Here is a 7,277-nt window from a genome sequence, read left to right as displayed (position 1 = left end):
GGCAGGGGCCGTGGAGGAAGGCCTCGCAGAGGTGGAGGCATTTAGGCCACACCATGGAGGATGAGAAGCAAAGAGCAGCACAGATCACAGACACGGGGAGCTGGAAGGGACCTTGGGGCCCTCTGGTCCACCCTGGCCGGCCTCCTTGGTTAAGTATTGGTGGTGCAGACCCCAAGACCCGTCTGCTGGGTCCTGTTCTGGGTGTGCCCCCTCTCAGGCTGCCCAGAGGTGCCCTCGGCCTGGGCATCTAGGTTTTTTTTGTTTTTGTTTTTGTTTTGTTTTTTTGTTTTTAGGCAAGGCAACCCTTAGTCGACCTCACAGATTGTAAGGACCTTGTCAGTTTACAATCCCTTATTTTTTTATTTTTTGCGCTTACAGCACCTGGTCTTCCTAGGTGGTCTCCCATCCAAGTACTAACCAGGCTCCACTCTGCTTAGCTTCCGAGATCAGACGGGATCCGGCACGTTCAGGTTGGCATGGCCGTAGACTCAGCCCGGGCATCTAGAACCACAGTCCTCTCCCTCCGGGAGGAGGACTTTGTTGTTAGTTAGTCCACCAGAACTGGTCCGTTGCCTGATTGTTCAAACCGTGAGCTGTGCGCTCCTTACCTGTCCCTTCTCCACCTCAAGCCCTGCAGGGCCCAGCAATTTCTCTTCATCTTCTCGTGCTTAATCAGCACTGGAGGTGATCACTCAGACTTCACAGTCCCTATGGATTGTCACTTCCCTCTTCTACTACTGCCAACATGGGGGCTAGTCCGCCGGCCTCCCCTCTGGGATGGTGGCTCAGGGGGCAGATGGTTCAGAACCAACTTCCCAGGTGAATAGCAACGTATTATATTTTTTAAGTTATAAAAACAAGACAAGTACATTATAGAAAATGTACGAAAATAAAGAAGTTACCCACAATCCCAGCACTGCTCCACCCCGCACCCCTCTCCCCGCCCCCACCAGCTTATTCTGCTCATCTTCCAGAACCTACAGCATTTTCTCAAACGCGTTATAGCCGTGCTCGACATTTCCTGGTGAATTCCGAGTTTTCCGTTTCATGTGGCAGTGCACGCTTTTGTCATAATGCTCCATCTTAATGAAGACACCGTGGCATCAAGATGCTGAGCCACAGTCCCTAACAGTAAACTTCTTCCTGCCTCCAGCTATGCCTCTGGAGACACATCCTTTGTCAAATCATCAGTGACTTTTTAATTCTGAATTGTGATCGTTGTAGTTGATGCTGTGGCTGTTAGGAAATATTAGATGATCAGTGTAGAGAATCTGGAAAAGTTGAAAGAAGAAAGTAAAAATCACCCGTATTTCACCCACCTACAGGTAATCATTATCAGTAACATGCCGGTGTATTTTTTTCCTGTATTTATTTTTCTTTATATAAGTTTTAGGGGTTTTTGTTCGCTTCAGTGCCTGTGTGAATTAACATAATTATGATGATACTCTAAATAAATTGGAGATTGCAATTTTCCTTGAGCATTACAGCTAAGTATTTTCCACTTTACTGCAAATATCAAGTTTCAGAAATGCATAATTTCCCGTTGGGTAGATGTAGCCTCATTTACTTGCCCATTATCCTATTTGGGGACACTTAAACTGATACCAATTTTTTTGCTTTTAAAAACATTTGCCGTGAAGAAAACTGCAAGTTATGACTTAAAAGCAATTTGTAAGTTGGGTAAATAGAAAAAGTATGAAAACTCCCGATAGAAGAGTTGACTAATTGGTCTTGATCGTGGAAAAGATTAATTTAAAAACTTGAACAAGATTTAAAGAACCAGGGGTGTTTTTGTTTTGTTTCCTTTTCGTCAATCAAAGCAGACCCTGTGAAAAAATACTGACTGGGAGACAAGACCCCTGCTTCTCTGATGGTTTTGCCGCTCGCTGTGTGACCTTGGGTGAGTCACACAGCCCCTCAGGACCTGATGAACTGAGCAAACCAGACACTGCTGGCTCCCTGTCTTGCCCTCACGCCTTCCTAAGCAGCACCACCTTCATCAAGAGCTCTTTAGTCAGCAGTTTGAGTTGCCATCTTCTTCCTGTCCCTCCTGAGTCACACAACCACCTGGGGACACAGTTCTACGGTCTGCGGCCAGGGTCATTGGCGGCAGCACTCTGGAGCAGTAAGTGTGTTTGATGCACAAGCCATTAAAAACGACTGATGTTGCTTGCGATGTACAGATATGGGAAGATAATCAAAAATTTCATTAAGCTGAAAGAAGACAACCCTGAAGGGCAGAACAAGGTGATAGTTTGGTATCGTTTGTGTAAAAATAAAAACAGAGAGCCAGATACACACAATACATATTTGTTAAAAAAAAAACAACAAACAAACAAAAAAAACCGAGGCGCTCAGGACTCAGAGACGACAAAGGAGACAGCAAAGTCCACACAGTCACAGAAAGGGTAGACGCTTGTTTCTCCCCAGATAATCATTTCATTTTAATATAATAATTAAAACGATTAATTCAGATAATCACGGGTAAGAGCTGGCTCGCTGAAGAGGTCACCTGTTAAATGACACGGGCACAAATCCAGAAGGAAGGTCGTTTCCCCAAACCCTCCCTTGGCCCCCAGGCTGACCTGTGGCTGAGAGCCCCACCCCCACCCCTGCCCAGCCCCATCAGCACACCCAGAGAAGGGAGATGGAGCGGGGAGATGGGGGCAGGGTAGCGAGGGGAGGGCATGAGAAAAACAGAGAAGCATTGGCTGTCTTTTGAACAACCAGAAAGATTCTGGCAGTTTGGATGATGTTCCCTTTAAGATGAGCTTTTTAAAGTTATATTCTAGTCTTCAAAGGCAGCCTGTTTCTCTCCGTGTCTTTCTGTCTCTTAGCAGCGCAGAAAAGGTGAGAGGTGGTCCAGCCTCCGAGAGGGCCTGGCGCCAGAGTCACCCCCCCCCCACCCCTATTAGGTCACCCACTGAAAAGAGCCACTCCAACAACCTGACGAGACTTTGGAGCAAAACCACCGAACGTGCTAAGACCCTAGTGGAAAATAAGAGCAGAGTCAATATTTTCAGAGGCCTTTTTTCTTATCTTTTGGGATTAATCTTTGGTGACAGAGCAATTAAATGTGACAGAACGCATAGGGAAAATGAATATGAAACAGATGTCTTGGTGGAAACAGTGGGAAGAACATGGAGTGGACAGAATCTTGCCCAAGGCAACATGCATGCGGGGGGGCGGGGGACCCTGGAACCTGAAAGCCACTGCTTTTGAAGTTTCCGACACCATTTGGACAGGCTCCTCCATTCGAGAGGCTGGGCTGGCTGAAGGAGAATCGCGTTCTTGCTTTCTCCTCCCCACAGTCCAGCCGGGGTCAGTAACTCTGAATAGCAAGCCAAGGCCAGCCTGACCACAGGCCATGGTTTGCTACAGAAAATTTCTCTTCTGATCTCCTACCTCCCGCCATCATTAGGACTGCAACTAGCCAGTGTCTCCAAATCTTTTTGATTCCTGAAAAATGACTCAGGAAAGGAGATACAAATGTTGTCTTTCTCACCATAGCTAATGCTTTGGAGCGCTTGCCAGATACCAGGCACTGTGCTGTGCTCAATGCTTTCCTTGTCATATCCCATCTGATCCTCACAACAACCCTATCAAGCAGATGTAATTATTTATCCCCAGTTTATGGGTGAGGAAACAGGCACAGAGAGGTTAAGTGACTTGCCCAAGTTCATTCAGCAGGCTAGAGTTGAAGCCAGGTAGGATGGGAGTGTTCATCCTTAAGGGCGGTGGCACATCTCGTTGCTGATGAAGCTGATCAGAGGACATCACTCTTGAATCAGACTGGCCTAGCCATCAGTCGTGGCTGGCCGTGCCAGAGAGGATGTGGAATGGGCCCTGGAACACATCTCGAAGGAGAGCAGAGGACACCTGCACCCCAAAGAGACAAAGGTCACGGCCCCTGAGCAGAGCATGCTGCAGCACCCAAACTGGGCGAGGACAGATGAAGGAGACATCAAAGTAACACAACCAAAGCCGGTGTGATTGATGCAAAAGCTGCCGGAATTCCATCTGTCACAGGCGTCCTGCTGACTTTGACGGAACTCCTAGCAAGTGCCATCCAACTGAGGAACGAAGAAAACCGAGTTTAGTGAAACAGGAAAATGCTAACTTGACCTTGGTATTCTTCAGCCTGCTTCAACTTTCTGTTGACAACGTAGACGTTCCAAGCGGTGAGAAAGCATCGTGCCACAGATTCATTCGCGGTGCTTTTTCTTTCTTCGGTGTCCATAAAATGACGGTGTTTCTTACCATGGGTGGTATCTTTGATTTGCTGAAATCTACTGTGGGTATTGAGGGTGAGAAATGACCTGCCTTCACTTAGGAAATACCTTAATAAGGTAAATCCTGAGGAGCCTAAAGGTGTTAGAACTGAGGTAACGCTGTAGGCATCGAAGTTGCTAATGTCACAAGGAGACAGTTGATGCCCCTGACAGAAGTCTGCCACCCCACCCTGACGGGCTCCTGCTGACAAAAACCACATACGAATCAGATCAGGCCTCCAGATTCAAGTACAAGTTGACGGAAACTATCGAGGGCAAAGGAACATGTTAAAAAACAACCAGACTCTGAGAAACATTACAGGACAAATGACCCAGTTCCTTCTATAAATAAGTTTGAGGATAAAAATGAGAGAGATGTGGGAACCTATGGATTCAAATAGATTTAAAAGACGTAGTGATTCTCCTCCAAGGAACAGAGAAAATAGGAAATGGGAAAATAGTAACTTTACGATGGAGAAGCCTAGAGACACCACTTAACCAAGTGACAAAGGTAAACATCCCCCACTGCTGTCACGGGAATGTCACCTACCCCTGATAGGAGACAATGAGAAGGGCACTCCACCTCGGTGACGTTCTTACCAAAACCCCTCATCTAACCATGAGAAAAGCATCAGACAAACCCAGGCTAGGGGACATTCTCCAGGACACCTGGCCAGGACTCAAGACTGCCGAGGTCATGAAAAATAAGGAAAGACTGAGAAACTGTCATAGATCACAGGAACCTAAGGAGACATGGCGACTAAATGCAATATGGTATCCACGGTGGAATCTTGGGACGGAAAAAGGATATCAGTGGAAAAACTCGTGAAAGTCAAATAAAGTCTGGAGTTTAGTTAATAACAAAGTACAGGTGTTAACTTCTTAGTTTTGACAAACATGTCATGGTATATAAGACGTTAACTTGAGAGGAATCTAGATGATGAGTACATGGCATTTCTCTGAATGATCTTCGCAACTTTTCTGTAAGTATAAAACTATTCCAAAATAAAGTCGATTTTATTTTAAAAAGACATATTGACCAATTGCAATACATGAACCATGTGTTGATTTTAATTCAGACAACTCAACTATTAAAAGTGTTATTTTTTTTCAAATTTCCATGAACCTTTATTAAAAATGTTATTGATGAGATGACGATTGTAAAATTGTACATTGACTAGATATTTGATGCTATTAATGCATCATCATTCATTTAGGCGTAGATGTGATGAAGGCATTGTTGTTACTATGTGATCCAGCAACTTCGCTGTGGGTGTAGACACAAAAGAATTGAAAGCGGGGACTTGAACAGATATTTGTACACTCATGATTATTCACATCATTATTCACAATAGCCAAAAGGTGGAAACAACCCTAATGTCCATTGATGGCTGAACAGATATACAAAATATGATCTATTCATACAATGGACTATTTTATTATTCAGCCTCATAAAAGAAAGAAATTCTGACACAGACTACAACATGGTTGAACCCTGAAGACATGCTAAGTGGAACAAGCCAGTCACAAAAGACGAATGTGGTAGGATCCCATATATATGAGGAACCTCAAATAGGGGCTAGGGGGAGGCAGAATTGGGGAGTGGGGAGTGAAGAGTCGCTTAATGGGGACTGAGTTTCAGTTTGGGAAGATGAAGAGAGTTCTAGAGACGTGAATGCGCTCAACGTCACAGAACGACACACTTGAAAATGGTTGAAATGATGGATTTTTGTTATGTATATTTAACCCCAATAAAAAAAAAAGACTCCTGATCTTTTGAAGATACACACTGAAATGTACTATGGATGACATGATATGAAATGAAGTCTGAGATTTGTTTCAAATAACAAAAGTGTATTGGGCACAAGTTGAGGCTAAATGATGGGTCCGTGCGGTTTCATAATCCTATTTTCTCTATTTTTGTGTACGTTTAAACTTTTACCTAAGACACTAAACCACGGTGACAAAGGAGATGAGGCCAGACTCGGTTTCTCTGCTGTCCCTGACTTACGTAGCTCGTGCACTGCCCAGGCCCGCAAAGCAAGCATGCGCATCCCACGCTGCAAGAGCCACAGGCTAAGGAGGGACAGAGCCCACGTGTGCACGGGACAGAGCGGAGAAGTCTCCCCACAAGAGTGCATTTGACTGAGCCGCCTGAGAATGTGGATTAGATTCTGCAACCATTAGGTGACTGTGGGATGGGAGAGCACTCCAGGCACAAGCAGTGACAGATGGCTTGGATGTTGCTTGCTTAACCTTGTCTTTGCTGGTCCCAGCTGCCCCCGCGACATCTGATGGGCCTGATAACCCAGTAGTGGCCCCTCCCAGCAGCTCCTGAACCAGTCCTGGACTAGGCAGGGGGGACGTCTCTTCTCTGAGCCTTAGCCCACAACCCTTCTCCCATCCTTCTTTTTCCGAAGCCGTCTTCCTGTCACCAGACCTGGTGTGACTGAAGGTAGAGACTTCGGCAATTCTGGGGAGAAAAGTTTCAGCAGAGCAGTGGGGATGGACGCCAAGCTGGGAAGGGCTGAATGGCAGGTGGCCGGCCAGCCCGATGAGCTGGCAGAGCTGGACCAGGAGTTTTTAGGAAGGGGAGCTCATGGGCTCCTGGATGGGCACCTGGCTTCTCCTGTAAAGGTCACTTGCTGCGTGACTTACCTGGGTCACGCCCCTCACTCTCTGAGACTCAGTCCAGCAGGAGGCGACAGCCAGATAAGCTCCAAGGCCTCCAGCTCAATGACTACGTGAGTCGATTCCCTCTCCTGGAGGGAGAAAGTCCCTGAAAGCATTATTAAGACTGTTCTCCTCCAAACTCCAAGTGAAAACATAGAAAAGAAAGAAGCAAGGCCGGCAGGCAGGCGCCTGACGTGGGGATGGGTCACATCCGAGGGTGGTGTTCTCGGAGGAAGGGATGTGTCTGGCTTTCTTCGCCCTGCGGGCAAGTGACTTACACGAACTTAAGAAGGGCGTAGAAATCTCTGTCTCCACCTCCACTTTTACTCTCTT

At 46.3% G+C, this 7,277-nt stretch overlaps 1 pseudogene; it reads right to left on the bottom strand.

Annotated features, from left to right (window-relative positions):
• Positions 1-369: 369 nt before the first annotated feature.
• Positions 370-488, bottom strand: LOC120582501 (uncharacterized; annotated as a pseudogene).
• Between the last annotated feature and the right edge of the window lie 6,789 nt (positions 489-7,277).

The sequence above is a fragment of the Pteropus medius genome, unplaced genomic scaffold (genome assembly GCF_902729225.1).
Source record: "Pteropus medius unplaced genomic scaffold, Ma_sr-lr_union100, whole genome shotgun sequence".
Classification (NCBI taxonomy): Eukaryota; Metazoa; Chordata; class Mammalia; order Chiroptera; family Pteropodidae; genus Pteropus; species Pteropus medius.
This window is presented reverse-complemented; position numbering and strand designations above follow the sequence as displayed.